Source organism: Taeniopygia guttata, chromosome 11 (assembly GCF_048771995.1).
Source record: "Taeniopygia guttata chromosome 11, bTaeGut7.mat, whole genome shotgun sequence".
Classification (NCBI taxonomy): Eukaryota; Metazoa; Chordata; class Aves; order Passeriformes; family Estrildidae; genus Taeniopygia; species Taeniopygia guttata.
In genome coordinates this window covers 1,057,044-1,083,236 of record NC_133036.1, presented here as the reverse complement: position 1 = coordinate 1,083,236, position 26,193 = coordinate 1,057,044, and the positions used below count along the sequence as shown (strand labels likewise).

Sequence of the window (26,193 nt, the reverse complement as noted above, 5' to 3'; positions counted from 1 at the left end):
AAACCCCCTATCAACTGCATAAGCACAGATTTCTGCCAGCTTGCCTGTGGCTTTGAAATTCAATCCCATTTCTCTAGTCTGACAAACTGTACTAAATGGTAAAATGGATTTTTATTGCTTTCAGCCATTTTCATTCCAGCTGCTATCACTAGGTAAGTACTCAGTTTTCTAATATGAGAATTATATTTTTTATTTCACTTTTCTCTTTTGTGTGTGTATATTGACTGCAATATGCACAAAAACCCATTTTTGCAGAGCTACGATATAAATGGGGACATTTACACATCTGAGCTTAAAAAGCTGCTACTCCTAACTCAGCACACAAAGGAATCCCAAATAGAGCTATGTCACTGCAGAAAGATACCTTCAAGTGAACAGACAGGGGTTTTTTTCTGCCCTGGCTTTCACAGCAGATAGGAAAACATGTTTTTCCCAAGAAAAGAAACACACACATTTAATGCTGATCTTCCTTCATTACACCAAAAATTAATCAAATGACCCCACATTTGCTAGTTTGATTTTCAGGAAGTTAGGTCATTTTGTATCTTGAACATAGATTTAGATATTTGAAATGTCCCTTGACAGCTGAAGAGAACAAGTCTCATTGAAAATCAGTGAAAAGTCTGGTGCTAAGTCAATGAATTACCTGAAAGTCTGTGTCTCATCTACTGCTGCCTGACACTGCACTTGACCAGAGCATATTGGTTTTTTATTGCAAGTAGTCCTGCTCCTTGTGCCTAAGGGATTCCAAGGGTTGGGAGTTAAATCCCAAGGCTTACTCTTGCACTCTATTCCTTTGGAGTTTCCTTGGTTTTGACTGGTTTCCAAAGTGGGGAAATTAAAGGCTTTTTGTTTTTACCAGTGTTGTGAAACAGGGGTTTAAGCAGGGCTAAAGCATGTGTGACTCCTTTGTGAAAACTTCCTCTAAAGGCATTTGCTGAGAATTGGAACCTTGGAGAGGTTGGATAATGGCTTTGGTAAGCAAAGGTAATCAAAAGGAAAACAAAATCAATGGACACAGAAGGAAAGGGAAAAGGGTAATGAATTTCAAATATACTTAGTATTTTCACTTGTATTTAAGTACCACTTTTTTTTTTTTTTTTTTTGTAATATGTAGCATAACATAAAATATCTCAGAGCTGAAAACTATAATTTTTGAGCATGGAATGGGAAACCTGCAATTTCATCAAGTTCCAGTTAAAGTTCCATATTGGCAGTCTGTATTGATGTATTTAATTTTCACTCAAAATTCAGAAGTCTTAGAATGCATACAAACATCCATATATTGTGTTGTTTGAAGTTGTAATTTTTCCTTTGCTACTATGCTATGATATCTTCTAATAGCTATGTAGAGTTTAAGGGTAAAAGAAATCTTTCTATTAAATGTATCCATACTTTTCATTGGCTCAGAAGTGAATTTATACAATTGATGTTGATACATTTGTCATGGAATATTCTAGTGTACAGGTGGAAACAGATGATACAGTATTACCTTTTTTTTTTTTTTGGTGACAGAATGGTATGCAATGCATTGGAAGATTAGTTATCCGTAGCAGTTATATGAAATGCAAATGTCATAACACAGATTACATTTCCATAAAACCAAAATAACACTTCAATATATGTGATTTAGTTTTACTGTGCACATTTTTATTTAGCAGAACTGACACATTGCTTCGTATTTGCATTATTTTTTTTGCCTTTCACATTGAACAAAAAGGTGAAGAACTATTTCAATGTACAGTAACCATTTCATTTCTGGCAGTCTCTCAAAAGGGATTTTCAGTTTAATAAGAACAACCTCCAACTTTTTCATCCCTATTGCTAAAAACAAAAGGTGGTAGACCAAATATTGAATCTTCTTGCAATTCCACTAGGGAAATCTGTCCCAGATAAAACCCCACTTTGAGCATCTTTTACAGGGAGAAGGAGCAGGGAAGGATATGGTAAAGGGAAAATCTTTTTTTGGTATCGTCTATTCTTTATTATCCATCTGAATTAATTAGGTTTACTGGGTATTTATAAAGATAACCAATTTCTTGTCCAATTCATGGGAGTGGCCTACTTTATCTAGAGAAATTCTTGGCTCATCTGAGTTTTAAACATGCAGGAAAGAGGTGGGAATAGCAGGGTTTGTAGGTAGCAAGGCATTCATTAGAGTCTGAACTTTGCTCCTTTGTATTTTTTAGTCAGTTGGCATTTGCTTATTAAAGAAATAGATGTTAAGTGGGACCACTCATCCCCCGAGAGCTCTGGGAGTCTACTTACTTTGTTGTTGTTCATTAATCATAATTATCTGCTTACATATTTGGAGAATGAATTAATTTAGTTAGGATGTCAACAAAAAGCACTTCACAAAGAGATACAACAATCTAAGATGGCACAGAAGATGACACAGAAGAAGCTGCTCCAGGAATGAGAAAATTCCTTGTTTGGTAGGCAGAGCTCTGACCATGCTGCAGACCTCATATACTGGTTTGAGGATGTCTCAGCCTGTAAGGCACCATGTGGAGCTGTGGGGATCACTAATATGCCATTGCTATGTTCTTGACCACCTCTAAGATAAAAAGCCACTAAAAATTATTACTTAATTTCTCTCTATATTCAGTGCAGAGATATAAATACCACTGGGTTATTAGCACCTGTCTTCAGACATGCCTGGAGGAGGATGTTTCTACTGATGGGTGAGGGAGAATAACTAACTTCTCACAGCTAAAATGCAGAGAGAGAAGTCCCATGCTCTGTGTCTTCCCTCAAAGAGCTGGGAGGCATTTCCTGTGTGGGCTGTGGTGTGGGTGGTGGTGTGGAGTTTTTTTCCTTTTCTTTTAAATTCCTACACCTGCATAACTTCATCCTGTTAGTATTCATATCCAGAACACTTGCATGCACTGGCATTTAAAACTAAATTACTGTTAACAGTCTGTAAGACATCAGTAGTAGTATGAAGTGCTACTTTGTGAGATAACAATGGATGCTGTAAATGGAACTTGATTTTTCACAATATCTGACTGTGGCATGAGAAAAGTGGAATCTAAATGATCATGATACAATAAAGCATCTGTGGACTAGCTGAGACACTAAATTAGCATTTTTTGATAAAGAATAGTGTATTGCATAGCCTATAAACCATGCTAATAGCTCTATCTTTCTAATTCACAAAGCATATACAACACATGCAGGTGGTTTCTTATTTTCATATGGGCAGAATTGTTTGAGTCTTGTACTCAGGTATGTATCCTGTGAATTCCTGAGTTTTCCATAAAACAAATTTTTTGTTTATTATTGTTTCCACTGATTGATAGTATTTATTGTGTTTTGCTATAAACAGCATGTTATTTAAGGAAAAAGAAATACCCTGATTTCATTGCATATTATTGTTGCTGTTATTTTGCACAGTTGTTAAACAAAAGTCTCTATGGTGGTTGCTATTCATCTTTTTGTGGCAATTTCACTTCCAGTGCTCAAAGATATGGCAGTGATGGCAATATGCTTATGCTGTAGTGAACTACTAGGTGTGTATTTGTATTTTTTTTCCATGGGTTAAGCACTCTACAGCAACTACAGAAACTAAAACATTCCAAACAGCAATGTTCAGTTTGCTGGCCCCTAAACAGAAGCTTATTGCAAGAAGTTATAAATGGCAGGAGAAAAAACCCCAAACCTCTGTTCTCTGCTGCAAGAAACCCTCAGAGGTCTGCTGGTCATGCAGTCATTTCCAGTGAGATACATGTGAATTTTAATAAAACTGGACAGCTCTCTCCTACTCAGGTTTGCAGGCAAGCTTTACAAAAACATTGGATGGAAATGTGCAAAGAGCTGATTCTGGTGCTCAGCACACCTGGAAGTACATTAATGCACTCTTATGTAAATGGACTTAATGGAGAGAATGGAACATATCCAGCTACAATGGCTGTGGGATAAATCTCCACGTCTGAGTGCATGGCTCAGCCTGGCCAGCTGAAAACAAGATAAATTCAGGCAGGAACTAAGAGCAAAACCATGACCTGGTTTTCCAAAGTAAGGCCCTGACATGCTGGCATTTGGGCTGCATGTGCCAACACTGTGCAGACCTCTCCTGAGAGAAAAAGGGGATTTTTTAAACGTGCTGTGTGACTGCTCTAATTTTGAGTTGTTCTCTGTTACTTTGTCATGGGGCAGACTCAGAGGTTGGTGGGCTCGGGTTGAGAGTGGATGAGTGTGAGGCCATGGGGAGCACCACAAAAAGGAGCTTCTACCAGCTGGAGGGTGCTGCCTGTTCACTGTGGGAGGGCTCTGGCCAGCTCAGGAGGAGCCGTGGCGGCACAGGGGACAGTGTCCTGTCTGTGGTGCCAGGAGGGACAGCAGGGGAGCCCCACTGCAGGAACCGTGTCCTGTCTGTGGTGCCCTGGGCCCATGAGCAAGCTCCCTGTTGGTGTCCATGACTGCAGAGAGGATGGTGCATCCTCCCAGACCTTCCCTCAGCCTGGCAAGTGCAGGCACAGGGGCATCGTCCCACCACTGCCCTGCCCACCCTGCCCACAGCCCTGTGGCCCCCCAGCCCTGACGTCAGCTCATTTGGATGTCTTGGGGTGGGGTTTGGCCCTGGATCCTGCTCGAGGGCTCCTCTCAAAGCCAGGGTGATGGCACCAGGTTCTGCATCACCACGAGCGATGCTTCTCCCTCTGCTCTTGTTTGTTCTGTATCAGCGTGAAGAGTCGCAGCCAGGAGAGTCACCAAGCTGGCGCTGGTGCCATGGGCAGGGGCTGGCTGGGGACATCCCCTGTGCAGATGGAGCCAGGCTCTTTATCTGAGGACAGACAGGAGTGGTTTCCCAGACAAAAACAAGCCTGAAGGCCAAGCTACCCTGGCACCTACAGCCCACTTTGCTTCAGAAAATGATTGACTTAGACAAGCACTGAGCTGGGGAAGAGGGGAAGAGCCGTGGCAAGGGAGAAAGAAAGTACATGAATTAGGGATTTTTAAGTAAATGTCTGCTCCTTCAGTTTTATATAAAAAAGGATTTCTGGCGGTAGTCACAGAGGGCAGGAGAGAAAACTATGAATATTGATTTCTCTCTTAAGAGAAAAGGGTCATTTGTTAAATGTAACCTAACATTTGATTGCAGGGGAATAGGTGCATTTCAAAGAGTGATTTTCCACATTTTGTATATTGAACATATTCAAAGAAAAAAGAAAATGATTGACCACATTTCATTACCTCTTTCTTCCAGTCCTCAATACACGTGCTTAATTGACAAGGATTTGGACAAAAACAAGCAATAAAAGGTTAAAAAGCTTTTTAATTGTGTTATAGATACCATTGCTTTACTGCAGCTCAAAAGGTTCAGCTTAGCACGGGTTTGGAAATTGTCTTTATTTTGCACTGAGTGGAGGAGAAGTTTTTATTATTGCAAGGAGAACTTCCACAATATAACTTTTGTTTCCCACCTATTAGGGCTTGATGGCAGCATTTAGTTATGCCATAGAAGGAAATCAGTAATATGGTTCCATAATCATAGCATTGATTAATTTGTAATTGAAAACAGGTGTATTTTGGATTTGGCTCACTCTACTTCATTAACTAAACTACACATAATTTCTTCAATGTTTCTTTACTTCTGCTGTTCTAATGGAAGATAACAAGTGGAATTATTGCACCTACTGATGGTTAACATAGAAAAGTTTCTTCTGCTGCTGTGGAGTAAGAAACCTCCTGACCACTTCCAAGGAAAACTGAATTTAATACTTAGTCTGTAAATTTTAGACAACTTACATTTCTTGTTTTTAAGTAGAAACACCAGGTTTCCTCTGACTACTAGAAGGTCATAACCATAAACCAACATTTTTCTGAATCACGTTAGAGTTCTTGCACTAGTGAAAGCTAGATATCTATTAGTATGAAGTTAGAAAGTTGGCACTTTGCATGCACCCTTCCTACATTGTTACAGCAGGTACTTGAAAAAGAAACATAAATAGAGTTTCTAAGTTCTTTATTGGCACTAGTGAGTTGTAGGAAAAGAATAAAAAACAAGAGGCTGAGATCATCACTAAGCATGTTGTAGGGAGAGGTGGCATTTGATCTAAAAACGTCACATTTCACTGTGAAGACAAGTCTTTCACTATGAAGTTATATTACTCCCTGTAATGCTTTTCTTTCTAGGTTGGATTATGCTGAATTTCAATTCAATATGCATAAGAAAAAACTTGGCAGATTTTCTGCCTGCTTTCAGGAAGATTTGTGTACTTAATACTTAATCTATTGGATGCCATTCCTTGTTTTGTACTTTTTGTTCTGTTTCAGAGAGAAATGGTCTTACCAGTTTACAAGCCTTCCATTCTCCTAAGTCTGTAAACATAATGATTTCCCCCACAGAATCAAATCTTTGGTTTGCAAAATTGGATGTATTGTTCTTAAGGGTACATGGCAAATTTTACTCTCAGTAATTGTTCCTTTTTTATTTTTCTATGTGTTCATCTAAGTGTGTTCTTATACAGGCTGTAGCTGTGGTTTGTCCTTTTGGTTTGTCTTTTTTTTGGGCTTGGTTTTTTCTCCCCTGTTTTGTGGAAATCCTACAGGCTATGTAATTTCCAAGACTCTGTGCTTGCTTTTCTTTGTCAGCTTTGGTCTCTGAAAGAACATGATGCAACTCAAAATTTCAAGTAGGCCTTGATGAGCTGGTTCAAATAAATTAATGGAAGCCCAGTGGGGCTGCCTCCTCCTTTTTCATTTTTTTGAAACAAGTGTAAAATAATTTTTTTTTTTTTAATTTATAGAAGCCTAGTTCAGTGTCTCCTTTTTTTTTTTTTTTTTTCTTTTTTTTGTTTTGTTTTGGTTTTTTTTGGTTTTGTTTTTTAATTTTGGGTAAAAAGTGTCATCCACTTCCCACTTAGCATGAAGACATAAAATTCTTAAAATGCTGAAGAAAGCCTATGTATCACAGTCCTTCTAGCCAACTGGAAATTTTCTGGAAATTGAGACTTACTGACTAGAAATGTCAAATTTTAATTCTTATGTGAAGAGGGCTGTAGCTACAGATCTTTGGTGGTTCACCCTTTATTGCTATTAGAGGTAACATAATTACTAATGTGCAAGAGGGCCATGGAATACTGAAACAGAACCTGATTTTAAAACCATATCTGAAATGAAAGAGAGATTATGATCCAACTCAGTGGTTGGATCCTTGATATCACTCATATTTTACCACCAGTGACTTGTCTGTTTTGTCACACTTTTTCTTGTGTCCAAAGCCTGTGTGTGTAGAAGTAATGATGCTTGAACTTCATACTGTCCTTCAAAGGAGAGGAGGCTGTTCAGGAGATCTTAAAATAGTTCCACATCAAAAGTTCGAATTCTAAAAAATTGCATCAGTTTATACTCTTCCTTGCTCTTCAGAAGAGTGACTGATAGTGGGCTCTATTTGCCTTCAGTGCAAAAAGCACAGGGGATTTGAGCTGTGTGTGTGCTTTATAGTGTCAATATATTTATACAGTGTTTATGATAATAAAATCAGATGCTCTCTTATTACTGGAAAACAATGAGGACAAATGAATAGGTGATACAAGGCTTCACTGCCATATAGGACAGTTTCTGAAGGAGTAATATGTTTTGTGGAAGTTAGTGACTATTTTAAAGGATGTCTTTATAATAGCATGTTTCAGATCATGCCTTACAAATAAATTTGAGCAGTACTGGGGGTTTGGTTTGTTTCTTAACAGGGATGACAGTTTTCCCTTGATGGCATTTAACATTGACTAATATAGAACTCATATTCTGAATATTCAGTATTTTCAGAGCTTAGTAGGCAGGATTATATGTGTGTGTATATACACATTAGTAAGACTTGCAAAGTGTATTTTAAACTGGGGGGAATTTCAGATCAGGAAAGTTCTAAAGCTTTTGGGTTTTCTGCTTAGTTGTGCAGTTGGCACGTTCATCATGTTAGCTTATCAGATAGTGGGTTTTCTTTCAGCTGAAATAGAAAAGTCTGGATGACATGCCCTTGGCACAGAACTGTAAACTGGCTTGCACAATGTCTGTTGGCAAAGGTGAAAAGCACTGTCGTGGTTTTGTGAAGTCAGTTTTGCCTCACAGCTTCTGAAGCTCCCATCAGCTAAAGTGCAATAGATATCCTGGAATCTCAGCGTCCATTTAGATAAGTGCCATGTCAATCTCTCCCCATCTGTATTAACTACTCTGCATTACATATATCATTTATATATCTGGAATATGTGTCTTGAGCTAAGGAAGCTTGAAAGAGGAAGAAAGAAAAATTGGAGTGCATCTTTATCTGCTCAAATGTTGTTCTCTGATTTGTTTAACACTTTGGGCTGCATCTTCATCTCTTCTATCAAGGCATGTACTTCTGCATAACATCAAAAATGCATTTTCTACTTGGGTACTTTCTACTGGTGACAGAAGTTTTCTAAGTGCTGCAATGATGTTTGGACAGATTTTGTGCTGATTCCAGGAATATTGTATGAATACAACAGGAAACCAAACTCCAGTTGCAGAACAGAGGTCCAGAATCTTTCTGGTTATTAAATAAATAAATAAACAAGTAACTGTTTTATATATTTATTTAGCTATAGGATCTGAACTAAATTGAACTGTCACTTTATATTTTGATCTTCATCTGACTCAGTAGAATGAGACTGTATTCCTTTTCTCCAGTGAATTTTTGCTGTCTTTGTTTTTTCTAGAAAAAGCTGTTTAGGTGACAATAGTTTACAATAGCACACTGGTACTAAATGAATTTAGTGATGCTACCCTTGCTTTGTTCTAGCATATGTGAGTGGACAATGGGAATGATGGATTCCCTAGTGGTGACCCCATTAACCTCTCAAAAGCTACAATGAGATTTCTAAAGGTGTGTAGATTTCCCCTCAACCTTCATGGCCTACTGATGCAGAGATCATGGGAATAATTGTGGATGTCCACAACAGAAGACTCAAAAAGGTCAGCATTAGTTGTACAGTTTGATCTAGTGGTTTTCTTTAAACCCCAAAGATTTGAATTGGAATAATGGAAAGGAATTAGATCAGCCAAATAGGAAGGCATTATTTAAATGGTGAGGTGTGGAAGTGAATCCCTGTGGGATCGCTGAGGCATTAAGTGCTCTTCCAGGCTACCTTTGAGTGTGCCTAGACACTGGTATAAGGCAATTTTTAACTTCATGACATCAAGTGTCTCAACAAATCAAGAACAAACAGCTGACTGTAGAATGCATAGTCCTTTCCCTAGGACAGGCTTTGTCAGTGTCTGAAGCAGAGGCAGCTAGAGATCAGGTTGAGAAAAAGTGTAAAATAATCACAGCAAGGCAGGGCACTGAGAGGGAGGCTAGAACCAGCCACTTCAGCCAACACAGCTCTGTTGCCAGTTCTGTCATGTAATATTTGTTCTATTGTCCAGAGTCCTGCACAACAAGGAGCTGGTAAGGGCTATTTTTAGAATTTAATACTGATATTTCTTGATTATGAGGCAAATGTAGTTGTCATTGTGAGGTGCTTACAGGGCTAAAGGGTATATGGGAATGTTAACTAGTCCTCCCTTTGAAATCCTGAGGAGTTAAGAGGGCTTTAATCTTCATTCCTAAGAGTCTAGTAGCTCTTCACTGAAAGTGAAAAGGGTAGATGAAAAAATAACTTGCACCAAGGAGGACTAGAACAATTTTTTCCAAAGGATATAAACAAGAGTCCTGCAGAAATGACAAACTACATTTGTCTAGTGAACCATGTTGGTCTCGTGAGTAAGGAAAATGCTCTGTGGAATTATTTGTAGAAAACTTAATGTGCCCTGAAAAGGGGGAGGTGGAAATGGAAGAGGGCTTCAGCAGTGTCTTTGCCCTGATGTCCTGGAGAGCTTGTCCCAGGAATTACATTTCTTCTGCTTAGGAATTACAACAGCATCTCTTGGTGGGTTTTTTTTAGTCATCTCTTCCAGTAAGAGAAGGACTTGGAGGGAAAGTGTTGAGACCTAATAGAGCCCAGTACGACCTTAGCACCTACCATTCACAAATCTTGGAGTCGTTATTGAGTATCAAATAAGCCTGTGATTGCAGGCTATAATTCCTGTTAGGCAGCTAAATATCCGTGGCCCCACATAATGAATGGGTAAATTAAGATTGAGAAAGGTTGAGAGATTTATCAAACATTTTTCAGAAGTTCTATGTCAGTCATATATTCCTGACTCTGTTTTTTAGCCAGCAGTTTCATTTCTTTGATGTCTAATTAAAAATAATTTTTTAAAATGTGCTTAATGGGAAAGAAAGGCCTATTATTATCTCTGTTTTCTGCATGTGTTTTTATAATGCTTCCAGATGACAGAAAATTATTTTCCAATATTTTCAGATGTGTAAGAATGATAAAGTTGTCTTCCTAACCTGTCCCATCTATTGTTTTTTTTTTTTTTTCAGATGCCAGGGAGATGTGAATGCAGAGGTCAGGTTCTGTTTCTGAATCATTGTGGCTTATACTGAGTGTGATGCTGCATTGCTTCTCTCTGCCCACCACACGCCTTCAGTTCCCACAGTTGTGTGTTTGTGTGCACAGTTTTTTAACACCTAAGTGGAGATATAAAATGACTCAATCTGCAATAACATATTTAGATTTCAGATGTTATACTGGCCAATATGCTCACAGTTAAGCTGTCTTTGTAGAATGTACTTTTTTTATCACTGGTTTCCGGCTTGCTTTGAGGAGCTGTGGTAAAATCCAGTTAGATTTATCCTATCTGTATTCCCTATAGACACCTAAAAAGATGTAATATTCCAGAACTTACCTTACATTTTGAAATTATCCTCTATATTTATTGTAAGGCGCACAAAATGAAAATATCAGTTTAACCCATCATACCTCTAACTTCTTGTCACTGACTTTTTTAAAGGGGGCTACTTGTAAACAGACCAGATTAACATCTGAATGATCATTTCTGATGCCATGAGGTATTTCTGTCCTTATCAGGCTCTGGTGATCTTCTATTGCAGTGAAATGCAAAATTATTACATGTTTTTTGACAATTCATATTATTGATGACTGCAGACTTTTCTTGGGGATGTGTTTGTACACAAAATTTACAGAGAAGCACATAATAATGTAAACAACTGAGATCCCAACACGTGTTGTAAAGTCTCAAGGTTACAGGTGTGTAAAGAGAGCTTCCCCCAAAACATCTGTACCCTTCTTTTCCGTATGTGCTTTTTGCCATGAATTCTTTTGTAATTCTGATTTCTGTGTTCTACCATGTACAGCACGGTAGCTCTTTGGTGTTTTCTCTGGTGGTCCTTTTGACAAGACTAAAAAATATTTATTTGGATATTACATGATGCTGTTAGTCCAGAGTGTTCTCTTTTGAGAAAACAAATCTTGTTTTCTTGTACAGAAGAGGACGACTCAATCCAAAGCCCACTCAAATTGAGGAGTTGACTCTAGCTTGTATCAGCTGAAATCAGGTTGTCTTTCCTCAGAAACTACATATGTATCACACATAAAACCTGAAATCTTCTGAGTCATGTGCCTTAATCACTCTTCATGATTAAAGAAAAAGGGCTTGTGGTGTCCACTGTGATAAGTATGTTCTGAACTGTGTCAGCATTTAAGAAAGCCAAATAGCATATTATTTGGTGGAAAATGTCCTTAGCACCTGTAACATATTTGACTGTTGTACTTATATTTGCTCACTACTTTCTGTTCAATATCTAACTGCTGTAGTAACAAGACATTAAATCATAATAGCACAAAGGGACATTACGTGCAAATGTAGCTTTTCGGCGTGGGGTGCAGGGAAGGGAAGAAACAAGGATGAATAAATATTATGTTAATGAGAGTAAATGTATCTTTCCCTGGCAATGTTTTCCTGCAGGGTGGCTGAGCTGTGAGCACTGCTGTGGTAGAAGCAGCTGCCAGACCATAAGCACCATGAGCAGGACAGTGCTGGTACTTCTGGAGCAGCAGCAAGCGAACGTTTCAGCGCAGACCTTGGTTTGTTACAGAGATCTCTCTGCTGTCTGGTTTCCAGGTTGCTAGGACACATGAAAACTGTTCTGATTCATTTGTCCACAGGAAAAAAAATAGGAAGAGCACGGATATTTGAGAATGCAGGTTAGTACTGCCTTGATCCACTCCCAAGCTGTGTACATGTGCCCTGGGGCTAGCTCCAGGTGCAGGCCTGTGGAGAAAGTCTCCAGGGAACATATGTTTAAAAAAAAGAACAAGGTTATTATAGGATTTATTTGTTAGGGGAAACCTGGCTGCAGTATCTGATCCAGGTAGAGGCAGAAAGGAACATCCCAGTTTGCTGCAGCAGTCACATGGGTTAGAGAGGTTGTTAAAAGAGGGTGAAAGGGCTGTTGTCATCTTTGCATGCTTTACCTGTCTCAGCTGGCAAATGGCTGCTGTCTTATCCTGAATGAGACAGAGCTAATATTCATTCAGGTTTGTCTGTCAGACAACATGAAAGCAATCAGACGGCAGAAACCAGGCTTATAGAAAAAGTGAAGCATTATTGGCAAAACATTTTGCAATCTCTGCTGATTTTATCCACCGCCCTTCAACATGCTCTACAAACCTGTGTAGTTAGCAATGTGGAGGGGTCTCTAGATAAGAAAATCAGGAATAGAGGTACCTTTTTAGAATAATGCTGATGGTAGGAGAAGGCTGCCATTTCCATTTTTTTCCTGTCAGAACTCAAAGTAGTGAATTTAGCACCATTTAGTGGCTTAAAAGTCTCCTGGAAGATGAATTATTTCAGTAACATTAGTAGCTGACTCAAGGTTTGAACATTTTTATTTCTTTTTCTTCAGAAATGGCTGAAAAACTAATTAAACCAGAGTGGATGTTTTATCATGTCATCTTCATATTTTTCATACATATCAATATACACTCAGTTTTGTATTGGATTACAGACAGAGATACAGGAAATCTGTGAAACCAAGTCTGTTTACAGTTTGATATTGGCATTTTTCCATTAAAAAAGAAATTGGAGGGTTTAATAAGAAAAATATGCTTCTCGGGGAGCAAGTCAAGTCTTGCTCTATATCAAATGTAGATATATATCCTTGCTTTTGCCAAGAGCTGCTTCTGCCCTCATGGAAGTCGGTCAGTCTCTGTCTCAGTTATGCAAATTGGGAATCAGCACATCCCTGTTTCCTGGTAGCTGTGGTAGAGCATATTTATGAAAGAGTGTGAGGCAACATTTTGGCTAAGCTGCACAGGGATGTCTTTGATCAATTACTCATGGCAATTACTGCATCCACCTGAAGAAGGGCTAGGAGTCTTTTAGGTGAGGCTCACTGGGTACCACAGGAATGTACCTACCATAGCTTTAGATGACCTGTTCTAGGCTTTACCCATTGTGCTGTTTGTTTCTGTCCAGGGCGGCAAAAGAAAAAAAAAAAAAAAAAAAAAAAAAAAAAAAAAAAAAAAAAAAAAACCACAACCAAAAAAACCCCCAAAAAACCCCCAAAAAACAAAAACAAGCCTCCAAATAAAACACCCCAAAAAACCCTAACCCCCCGCAAAAAACAACCAAAAAAACCCCATGCCACCACAAAACCTTACCACTTTTAATGGACAACATCATATGGTGCCAACTGAGTTGCAATCCAGGTACACAAAGGTTTTATGTTTTTTTGCTTTCTGGCCAGACATGAGTAGGAGCAACACCAAATTCATTCCCAGCTGTAAGAAATATGGCCAGGGATTGTTTCCCAGCAAAACTGTGAACTGATTCCATTGGATTTCAAAGTGTAACTCCTCTGTTTCAGCTGAGAAAGGTTCCCCAGCAGTCACTCAGCTTCAGTGGAAACAGATCCAGTGTGACACATAGGTTTGCAATGCAAACATGGAAAGCTAAACCTTGTTCTTGGATTTGCCAGGCTTAATGATGACATTTGTCCAGACTACAGTGTTTGCTCCCTTTTGAGCTAAATTACACTTATGACCACTATTATGTGCTATAACAGCTTTACTTAGACTTAAGAATTTGTAACACTTTTATTTTGCATAGCTTTACCTTTATCTTTTTTTTTTTTCCATGTCAAGAAAGCTTTACTGCATCTTTTTCTTCTAACAAGGGTAGGGAAGGAAAACCTGCTCCTGTTTTTTTTGGGGTTTTTTTTGCCTTCACTCTGTGACTAGTGCATTTCTTGTAAAGAAAGAAAGGCATCTTGTCTCCTGTGATATCTCTGTGCCTTCTAGAGCCCAAGTGAAATGTTTATAAGAAACAAGAACTGGCCAATGCAGTTGACAAGTCTAAAACTTTCAACCTCTTTCTGTCCTGCGGGACTGTTTCTGTAAAGTATTTCTGGTCTTGGATTTGTGAGGTGACAAGTATTTTACTACTAGCCAGGCTTCTGCTTTGTGGCCCTATGACAAAGAAAGTGATGGCTTTTGGGGCTTCTGGTATTAGAAATATGGTCTGGCTGATTTGGGGGAGCATTCTTGCAAGATCTGGCAAGAACTATGACACATACTTTCCTTTATTTTAGGCTGAGGGGTTTTAAATTAAGCATCTATGTGCTGCTGTTATCCCGCTGGACATGAGACTCTTGCCAGGATCCTTCTCTGAAAATATTGTTTGGTGACTTCTGATTAAATGTTGTACACAGTCAATTTTTTATAGTTAAGAGTTATTTGGGTGTAGGATGCCTGCATATTTAGACCTGAACAAAAGGAAATGTAGTACTACTTAAGTATATAGATCACAATCCCCTCTTCAGTTGTTTTTTTTTGTTGTTGTTGTTTGTTTTTTCTCCTCCTCCTGTTTGGTTTCCCTTCCCATGGGAAATCCTGTATATATTTTTTAGCTAGTCATCTACCTCATATAGACTTATAGCATATTGAAGATGTGGTTCTGTGGGGTCTGGAGTGCTTCCATGTGGTTTAAATAAGGAATACATTTGAGAAAATACAATCTGCTTGAGGACATGCTGGAAGCAGAGAAAGAGGCTAATTTTGTTTAGTTAATTATTCACTGATAATTATTTACTCAGCTCTACAAATTGATGGAAACTTGTAATCATGTTGCTATGGCATCTGATGTCATTTATAAATGCTGAGTGAAGCAGCTCCATTTAATTGTAAAACTGGACACAGTTCTCAAACAAATGAAATCTGTCAAACTGAATTTTGTGAGGGAAATCTTACCAACAGAGTTTGCAAGTTAAACATCTAGCTGTAAATAAATTCTTCCCTGTGAACCTGAAAACACAGTTGCGCAGTTTTCTGACTCAAGCCTGCATATTATTATCTTGTTAGAGTAAGCAACATCTGAATAACAAATTCTGTTATCTGAAACTGCTGAAGGCCTTTCTGAACTCTTCCTTCTCTGTGAAACTATAGCTATTTTCTATCACGGTCTTAGTCTTGCAAAACAGCTTTCCAGAGAAGACCACTACACAAGGCTTTGATGCACAGACTTTCTAAATCTAATTTCCCAAGCAGTTTAGAAAGCAGTTGATGATTCTTCAAGCATTAAAATGTAAATATTATCAGTCCTACAGCATTTAAATATTTAGTCTGCAAACTGAAAATAAAGCAGCTTTAATTTTCTAAATGTAAGTGGACCTTCATTATTTATTCACTTGCTATATGTTTAATTGAGATAAATGAATGCAAAACTGAATTCAGCTGTGTATTTTTATATGCTTTTCTTTGCAATCTGGACATGTATAATGCATCGTTATTTTAACTGTCCCACCAGCAAATAATTCTGCATGTACTTATTTTTTAAGTTCTTTAACACTTTTCTATATTGTGGGATTTCAACTGTTTCTGTTCCTTTCTTGGTAAATAGTTGAGGAGTAAGCACATTTTCAAGAGCTGTAGGGAGGCTAAGATGCCAGTTGCATTTTAACGATATGGTGCTTTATCATTCTTACTGTAGCCAATTCTCTTTTAAATCATTGCAGTTTCTGCTTTAGCCTCCAGCTATAGAATTCTTTTCAAACGACAGTGAACTTGGCAGATTGCCAAGAGAAAAATAAAGGTGTTTTGGTCCACCAAAGTATTTTGAGTGGTTCTTAGTGATACAGTTTTCTTCTCTACATCTGCAAAACATTTTTTTTTCTGAAGTGAATTTTCATGTGAAAAGCCTCCTTAATAATCACCAGTATTGTTTGTTTCAATGCAGTTATTTAACTGCACCCCTGGGTGCTTACAAAATAAACAAGAGAGTCTTCTAAAGAGTTTTAAAAGTGGCAGGTGCTTAGTCTATGCCCTATTCACTTAGTTTGCAATGACATTTTTGTGTTAATCTATAGACAAACAAGAGACAGGTGACACACAGCATCAAGTACAATGTGCTAAGTCGACAAACTTTGGTCTAGATAAGATGTTTGTGCTGCATATGCCTACACTGGCAGCATGGATTTATACTGTTTATATTTAAGTTATGCTCTTCAACACTGGTAATATCAAAAACTGAAATGCTGCAGTGAATGAAGTATTTTAGGGGTTAGAGTCTTCAAAGAATCTAGCTCCTCAAAAAAAAAAAAAAAAACCCCAAAAAAACCACCAAACAACAAAAAACAAATCAACCAAAACCACTCAGAAAAAAAAAAAAAAAAGCTAATTCCTGTAAGCACAGCATAGTTTGGATTTTTAACATTGTTAAAATGTAAAACAGATTGTTAAATGTTGCTGAAATACAGAAATGGTATTTTTGAGTCTCTGGCTGTGAATAAACTTCATTCATTATAAAATACCATATCCATGGCATTCTCAGGCTAACAGAATTTTACACTCTAAAGGGTATAGATATTACTAAATGTTGTATTCTAAAGTATGGCCAAGAGAGTAATACTTAGTGAATTAAGCAGCAAATGAAAGCAGGATATTCATCATCCCTCCCTGTTTTACAGTCTAATTCATTGAGATACCACATGAACAACAGACTCAAAGCTTTTTAATGATCCTGTTTGTAAGAAGGAGCTCTGTTTAGAGAGGATGAGATTGGAGGACTGAGGGAAAATGACACAGGAGAACAGAAGTTTGACCACTTTTTTCACTAAGGTACTTTTTAGCAAGCCCTCAAAGGTAGATGGTGGGGAAGAGCAAATGTATGTGCAGGGCAGTTTGATGGCTGTGTGAACCATGCTATTTAAAAATGTCTCTAATCCAGGCAGATTTTTATTTTAAGGCCTGTATTATCTATAACAGGTAGTTGTAGGAGGTTGTCTATTCAATATTCTCATTCCTTTGCTCATTTCCATTCATACATTACTTGTCCCTGCCACAGAAGAAACAGAGCAGCCTATTCCACTGTCAGTGTCTCTGCTTTTGCATGTGAGGCCATGTATGGAATTGCTTTTCCCTGCAGAGTAAGAGGGGAGCTGCAGTGAGCACACACAGCTGTGCAGCCTTTGTAGTCCCCTGCATTCCTCCCTGGCATTCCCAGTGGAGCTAGTGACAGAAGGGAAGGGGCAGGGGCTGGTTGCTGCAATGGAAGAGATTGGCAGAGCTTTTTCCTGCTGATTCATCCAAACCCAACAATGGGGCCAATTTGGGGAACCAAAGGCTGGTTCTCTGTAGATAGTTGATGCAACTTGGCACACAGCATGAGCAAAAAGTATCATCATGGGCAAAAGGTATCATCATTTCACGACAGAATATTGTCCTTGGGTCAAGGTCAGTTGTCCTTGGGACATTTATGCATATGGTCCCAACTATCCGTTGCATGTTTGTCTACTAAAAATATTTCTATCTCCCTGTGAAGTTCAGAGGAAAAGAAAAAGTGAGGTTAATAAAAAAAGATAATAAGATTGAAAAATAATCAATTTTATTAATGATTCAAATGGTTGTTATGGCATGTATGGTTTTTTTCCTAGCCTGATATTTGGCTTGGACTTTGAGAAATGAAGAGTAAAATTTTATTATATTTAGCCAAAACCCAGCCTAGGGTGTGATGCAGCCCTTGATGCAATTCTTGATCAACAAGTATGTAATTATCACCAATACTTCTTGAAATGTGTTGTTTTTCATTATGGAGGAGCATAAGTTAAATATGAAGCCCTGCTTTGCTTAAGAGCATTGATAAAATGGAATGAGAGAGGCTGCTCTTGAAGATAAATGATAATCTGGACAATAGACAGGCAGTAGATCTAATTATCTGGACTTCAGTAAACCACTGGATAAACTACCCCTTGGGAAATGGTTAGTTAACCTGGAGAAGATTTGGATTAGTAGAAGAAATGAATGGTGAGCAAGGAAGGGATAACAGCATGGATTTTTTTGTGGTGTATTTAGTGGAGTATTTGCTATTTTAGCTACGATGTTTGTTTATTTTGTGATTTTGGTAGTGTTTTTTTCTGGTGGGGTGGTAGGGGAAAAGGGCCTGATAATGAGATTTTTAGGTGAGGCACACCTGACAAAACATCATCAGCATCAAATTTCAGGCAGGTGGAATGAGATGATGATGAACTGTAGCAAAAAGGCTTGAGACCTGAATAGCACAAATGTCTGTCAGGTTGTTGTATCTGAAGGGCTCCTGTTCTGCAAATGAAAGCAGTGGAGAAAGACCTTGTATGTTATCTGACCCCAAGGGGATTCCAAAATACAGAACTGAGGCAGTGAAATATTGGGCTGGACTGCGCAGAAGGTTGATATTGTACAAGGTATTATATTGGTTATTGCATTTACATATGGATCAGCTATTTGAGCAGTAGAGGAGAAATAGCAGTGCCACCAAATCTGTGAATGAAGCCTTCCATCATCCCTCCAGAGGCCAGCAGCACTGAATGGGCACAGACACCCTCACTGGCCCTGAACTTATCCACACCCAGAGGGCAATTGGCTTCCATGGGCCTGGGACAAGTGTGGAGGTAAGAACATTATAAAGTTTTTAGCTGAGAAGGAAGTGGACACAAAGCAGATTAATGGCAGAACCTGGGAGCTAGTGTCTATAAATCTCTCGTAAATCTAAGTCAGCTGTTTTTGTTCTATGTATTTTCCTCTGAGTTGTGTGTCATCTTCTGTTTATGACAGTGAGGCTACTGTTTTCACTTATGTGCAAAAGCAATTAAAAGAATTTCTGCTCTTCTGACAATTGACGTTGGTTCCCACTTGCTCTGTTTTACAAATGAGCTGCATTATTATCTATAGCACTGACCATCCTTCAAGTATCCTATCATGTAAATAGTTCCTATAAATAATTAAAAGCTGGGGTTCACAGTGGTGTCTGCAACAATGGGCTTGTTTTTTGCAACTTGATAGGAAAGATTTGATTTACATCTGCTCTGGGTATTTTATTCCCTATCTTATTAAAGCTAACAACTTAGATATACCATAGTTTTTTATGGGGAACCTTGCCAAACATTTTCAGATGAAGAGAAATTTTCTCCAATTAAGAGATAGTATCAGTGGAATAGAGCGTTGTCACAGGATAATGGTCTCCTGCTGCTTTGTTAAATGCCAAGGTAAACCTGAGGCATTTATCAGAAATTAATGTCAAAGCAAAGTCGAGAGGTTTATCTTGAAAGCTGGAAACACTGAGCCTGTGCAAATGTCTGTTAGAAAATAGTCCATGTTTCCTTGTGCATCCTTCCTCCCCCCAGTTACACTTGGAAGGAAGAAAATTTTCTTTCTTGCACCAAATGCTGCAACCAAAACAAGGTACCAGCTTCCTTTTACATGCATAAAGAGGCTGCTGAATCTCTAATTTTAAGATGAAGATGAGTAGTTTCCTCAATTGTTTTTGTACGTATGTTTGAGCTTTACCTTTGCATCCCTTAACATCTAAGCTGATCTAGAACTTTAACTTTGTCAGGCTTCACACAGCTCTGATTCCAAGGATGTCCAAAAGGGGAGTTTTAATGTTAAAAACAAAGCAAATAAATAAATCTGCTGGCCTTGCTCTGTTACCAGGATAGAGCCTGATGGAAGGGATGGAGTTAGGGAAAAGGAGGGACAGAAGATAAAAATGTATCTCAGTCACTTGGAAAGATGCAAGGAAATGTTTTATGGCACAGAAATAGGCTGCAGTGCTATGTTCCTGTTTGTTCCTCATAGACACTGAGCAAAGTTTGTCAACCTGTGAACAGAAGAACCTGTTTATCTGTAAGACCCAAGGCAAATCTTACAGAAGTAAATCCCTTTAAATATTCTTGCTCTTCAGTTGCAATGCAACACTTCTGCTGGTGTCACAAGGTGTCTGCTGCCTTTTAAACCCTAAATTAACCATGTCAAATCAGCTTTAATAGCTACTTAGTCATGTATTTGATTATTCCAGAAATATGCATGAATTTCAACAATTTTCTCCAATTTTCTTCTTCAGTTAGATTACTTTGTATTATTTGTAAACCATATATTGTTTTAGTGAAAGTCCAAAGGTGGAAACCACTGCACATAGAAGTGAAGCTCATTTGATTGCTTCCTATTGTCCTAGTCTTGGAGATTGGAAGTCTAAGAAATCAGTCCTTAACACGATTTTTTGTTTGCCTAACTGATTCAGAGTAAATCTGTTTCATTTGAAGAATTTCTGTATCTCTTTAAAAATTAAGATGACCCTGGGCTTCACTCAAAATATGAATTCTCCCAAAACATTAGAAGTGGTCCATGCACTGCAGGTTTGTCTCGGCTGAAAACAAAACAAACAAAGAAAACAAACCCCGATCCTTCCTCCCCTCAACAACAAAAAATAAAGCACACCAAAAAAATCCTTTATCTCACTGTTCCCCCCCTAAACACACACAAAGATACATACACAGCTTTTCTAGTCCATACCAGCACCGTATTCTACATTTTACATAATGGTTTGCCATTTAGGGGCCCTGGTAGTTTTTAGTCAAATTTGCTGAGATACTGAAAAGAGGACAGTAAGGAGAAACAAGTGTGCTGGTTTCCCCCCTGTCTTTCAGAGAGGAGAGATTTGTTTCAGGAGAGTAGATATTGGGTTGTACTGCAGCATACAGTGTTTCATCAGTCATGCTGTATTATGTCACATCAGGTGTTTCTATGAATTAATTTTAGTTTCTGAGATTTACTGAGGTGTGAAAAAGCCATTCCATGAAAGTGCCAGTGGCAGGCAATCCTCTGCCACCAAAGAGGGAGGAGCCTTTTAATTTAAGACTCAAAAGGTTTGGGAGGAAATGCAGAGAGAGATGAAATGATGAGGCAGTCCTAACAAATTAGCACAGCATGCTAAAAGCTTGTGTTCAGGAGAAATGTCCCTGAGCCTGCAATGTTCCTGGATGTGCAGGATTCCCAGCCCAGTGGTCAGTTCAGCTCCTGCCCTGGTGTGTGTGGTGAGGCAGGGACAGGAGTTGTGGTTTGGCTGTTCCATGTGGGGCACAGGTAATTCCAGGTGCCTGGAGAGCTGAAAGCCATGGAGCAGCCTGCAGTGGAGGCAGAGGGGGTGTGTGCCCCTTTGTCTGTCTGCAAATAAACAATTCTTGGGCCATTTTCTGAAATGTGATCTGCAGGGCCAGAAAGGCATTAGTAAAACATGCATTAGTATTCATTGAATATTCATTGTGAATATTTTCTGGAGAACAGACGAACCTGTTACCTTGGGGGAACAAGAGAATAGCATTAAAAGGGATGTGCTTCTCTATCGTATGTGCTGATTTTTCAGCAGCTTTTGGTACCTTTTGGGAGATGTTCCAAGGGATGTTCAAGGACCATCCAAAACATGCAGAGGAAAACCTTGCTGTAAGATACCTCTGTTTTGGCTTTAGGTCACTGGCAAACCCAACTTCAAATCCTAGAGAAATAAGTGAAGAGAATCAGAAACTTTAAAACCAATTTTTTTTATATACCCCAATGAAGACTCCAGATTCAGGGCAGGCCTGCACACCAACAAACCTTTCACTGCTCTGTATATTATGTATACACTTTATATACAAAGGTTGTTCTAGATACTATGCCCCTCAACCTGTCTGGCTGAAATTGGTGAGAGCTTTGCTATTGATTTCTGCTGGGCTGTGATCTGTGCTTTTGGCTCTGGTTGATTTGACTTGGAATATGTAATCCAACAGGATTAAAAAAAAAAGAATTTATAAAAACTGATTTTTTATTCTAAAAAGAAATGCATAACTTTTTATATTACTTGTCCATGTCAGAAATAATTGTGTAACCAGCATCTAAACTAGCTAAAGCTAGTATGGCTGTAATAATGTGAACAGCATGTCATTCATAATCTACTAGAAGTAAGAATGGTGTGGCTATAAAAATTTACTATGAAATACTGACACTGTAAAATCTCCAATTATAAAGACATATAAGAGGAAAGAGAGCTGTAACCCATTACACTACTGGTGATCCCCAAAGGTGATATCACAGTAAGGCTGAATACTGACTAACTACAGTAATTTCTAGTGACTTCAGTGGTTTGTGGCAAAGAGATGAATATCAGAATCCCAAATAATAGACTTTCTTGCCTAGGTTTCTATTTATAATGACACTCTGTTCAGATTAGTAGAAAACATTACAGTCAAAGAAGAAAGGGAGTGAAGACTAAATAGAATTGCCACAGGATTTATTTTTGTTGTAACTTGTAGATGATGATTAAAAATGTGTATTGATTTGCAGTTTACCCTGATACTTGAAACTGATAAAAGCATAAACCACTACTTTGGTTTAACAGCTTTATTAGAGCTGAGGCTGGGCAGAGTTATGTGGGGTCACTTTTTGCCTGGGGTTGCCTATCAGTTTTCAGTAGAAGAAAAGAATTGGAATGAAGCATTGACAGATCCCATCTGGGCTCCCTGAGACAGCTGGTTTCAATGCAGTCTGTCTAATGCTAGAATTGTGCCTTCAGTTGCTTTTGTTGGCATATCACAATAGTTTGGTGTTTTGAGATAACACCTACAGAATGGACCGAGTCCATAGTGTGTTGGTAGCAACATTTCTCATAAGCTACAGAAATACTGGATTTCTGTGTGCTGATTCAGCCACACAGAGTGTGTGTTATATAAAACAGCCATAATTCTAGGAATATACAAATTAAGAGGAAACTGATTAGTTTTAAGGTTTCTTTGGGTTAATTTGTTTCTTTAACTAGGAGTTTAATATTTTTTTAATTTTAGCATTTCAATATTGTATATTGATGCTTAATTCAACTTGGCTTACAAACATGCTGCTTGAACCATAACCTTATTTAAATAGCAGATTTAAAAATCCTTGAGCATCAAATGGCAGCAGAAATACCTGGACAAAGATATTGGAATGTGGTATGACAATTTTGCTTTAATCACATATTTGCATTTAATTTGGCTGTTGGTCTTGTGTGAAGTGGCATTGATGATATCTAATATTCTCATTATTATTTAACTAATTGTTGTAGCTATTAAAAAAAAAAATTCAAACTTTCCCTATCTGAAATAAAGAATAGTATATGCTCTATAGAGTACAGAAACTGAATAAAACAGCTTAACCAGCAGCCATAAATGCATTGGAGTTAGAGCTCATTTTGGGAGAATTGAAATTGGAGCCTAATGTGGGAGAAAAATAGCAAAGCAGGATATGGCCATAATTCCCTCAAGAAACTTCAGTGCAGTAATTAAAAAAAAAAAAAAACAAACTAACAAAAAACCCAAAAAACTATGAAGTTTCTGATGTACACACAAACACATACATCACTCTTGATACCTGAATCCTGTTCAACTGAAATCTTACTTTGCAAAAATTAAGTTGCTTTCTGCCAGGAAAAAATTGCTGTTTGTCATTTATTCCAAAAGACTGCCTTGTTTTGTGTGATGTGCAATGTAGAAACAACATATTCCCATTAATGCAGATGTTCACTTTTGTCTCCATAAGACTCCTGAAGCTACTATTCTAAATTTAGACATGCCTGCTGTTTCTCCTGCCCTCACTTCTTCAATTTCTTTTTTAAATGATATAGTTATATAGCTAAGATTGAGTCTATCATCAAACCCAGCCTGTAAGATGACACTCATTGGTGAATGAAGAGTTTATCCACCTCCTATCCTAATATTCAGATGTACAGCAGAGAACCGAAATTCTTTTGGCCTCCTCTTTGAGCCCCCATTTTTTTTTAAAGGTAGCTACCTCAATGTTATACAGGGGATACGATTTATTCACAGAAAAGTATCCGTCTCTTTTCTGTTTCTGCTTAAAGTGGAGCCATTTCGTTCCGCAAACCACAAATAAAATTACAACTTCTTTGTAGGGATCACTAGTGGGAAGCTTTGCAACAAATGCAAGATACTCCACAGTTTTTTTCCCCAAGGTATTGCAGCATGACAGTAAAATATGTTCAGTGTTTTACTTATCTGGATAATCTGAAGTTCTTTTGTGTGTTTGTTCCTGGTATGCTTATAAACCATGAACTTACACCTTGGTTCTTTAATTGCAGTGCACTTTGAGGAAATGGAGATTGAGAGATGGTAACCTGTGTATAGTGAACACACAGGAAAGCAAACATGATTTAACAGGGCTCTGGGAGCAATGAGAGAAGTCTAAGATGAGGACTAAAAGGAAGGGTAGGAACAGAAGGGGTTAGGTTTTTCTTTTTGGAGAGAGACTTCACTGAAGAGTTACTAGAACTTTGATTTGAAGAATTTTGGTAATTTTACCTTTATATTTTATTTTTTTCAGTATTATTTAAATAGTGTTAAATTGAACTGCTTGAGCTGAAAGTTGGCTAAAAAGGAATGGGGAGATGTCAGATAAAATATGTGCAACATACATTCTCTTACATTTGTGGCAGTGTTTTGTTCTGGGCATTTTATGGTATGTTCCAGAGCCTGTTGGAGTGGAAAAAGATAGCACATGTAACTAACTCCCATGTCTTTGTGTTAAATCACCCTTTATTTCCCAGGTCTCCAAGCAACAGTATCTTAAAGATGAAATATTCATTTCTGAAACCTAATTTAATTTCAGAGTTGCCTGAGCTGCAGAGCTTATCAGTTCATGGAACTCACAAAATTCGATGAATTAACAACTCTTTTCTATAGATGGAAGGTTGTTTTAATTTTTTTTTCCAGGATCTCATTAAAATGTATCTTCTGATTTTTAACCTTGGTTTAGCTGGTTATGATTTACTCATTTTACTCATGATACTGCAGATAAGTAAAAAGTCTAGAAGTAATAATCTTCCCATCAATAAATGCAAGTCATTGTAGCTTTATAACAGCTATTAGCAACCCTAAGCAGTGCAGAGCTGTAAATAAATTAAGAGTAAAAATGTTTTGTATTTCCTAGGTTTGGTTCAAATTTTGTTTTTAAACATAGTTGGTTCAGAACCTTAAGCTTATCTTACAGATCACTAGTGGCATATTTTAACTAGTTAAGTCAGTAAAAAATCAAACTAGACATAAATCATTATGGAAATAATGAAGGTACTCACGAGCTCAGAAAGGCTCATCTTTGTAAATGCTGCTATAAAATGAGCTAAGGTGAGCTCACCAAGAGCATCTGAGGATGCCTCCTTTATTGTGAGCTTCCAATGAGTGGCAGCTGGATGTCTGTGCTTCTGATGTTTACATAATTTTGTCAATTAGATACTTCTGAAAATTCTGATAATTAATGTGTAGACATTATTGTCTCCTTTTCCTTTTATACTAAATAAGCAGTAATGGCTGGAGAATGGAATACTTGAATACATTTTATAGGATTAATCATTAGTGCATGTGAGTCATAGCCACTGAGCATTTATCCATTTTTACAGAGAGCCATTGTTCATTGTGACTGGGTCCTTCTGGAAACACAGAACAGAGCAGCAGTGCTGGGGATTCACAGCCCAAGCAGCCCCTCCTGCCCCCCTGTCCTTGTCCCCTCTGCCACTCCGAGTCTGCCCCCGTGTTCCCTGGGCAGGCAGGGGTGGAGGTGCTGGGATCTCTGCTGGAGAACCCCTCTGGAGTCACTCTCTGTGGGACATGGGCTCCCCTCCTTGCATGTCTGCTGCTGCTGGGTCTCATGAAGGAGATCCAGTAAAATCTGTTCCTGGGAATCTGCAGGAGAAAAGCTGAAAAATCTGGTGGTGGGCTGTGGGTCTCAGATTCAGTCAAAGAGAGAAACGAGAGTTTCTAGCCAGGCAGAAGCTGGGAAAGAGTTGGAAAAGAATGTAAATAATTCTCTATCTCTCTTGTTATTCACATTGTTAAGTTCTATCACTGTACGTCAAGCACTGTGCACCAATGCAGTTGATTGTTTTCACTTCAGGACCAACAGAGTTGGTCCTCACGAAGCTCTGTATAAAAGAGCAGTGTATTTTGAATAAACCGGAATTTTACTCTCAGCAGCCTTCTGATCAGAGTTTCTT

The 26,193-nt window shown here is 38.2% G+C and overlaps 1 long non-coding RNA gene across 1 annotated transcript in view; it reads left to right on the top strand.

Moving 5' to 3' along the window:
- The window catches only part of LOC140684870 (uncharacterized), a 272,714-nt gene that overhangs the window by 59,628 nt on the left and 186,893 nt on the right, over positions 1–26,193 (top strand). Inside the window, exon 4 of the long non-coding RNA XR_012057792.1 lies at positions 11,836–12,074. This is a non-coding gene — a long non-coding RNA (uncharacterized lncRNA). The remainder of the gene's footprint in view (positions 1–11,835; positions 12,075–26,193) is intronic.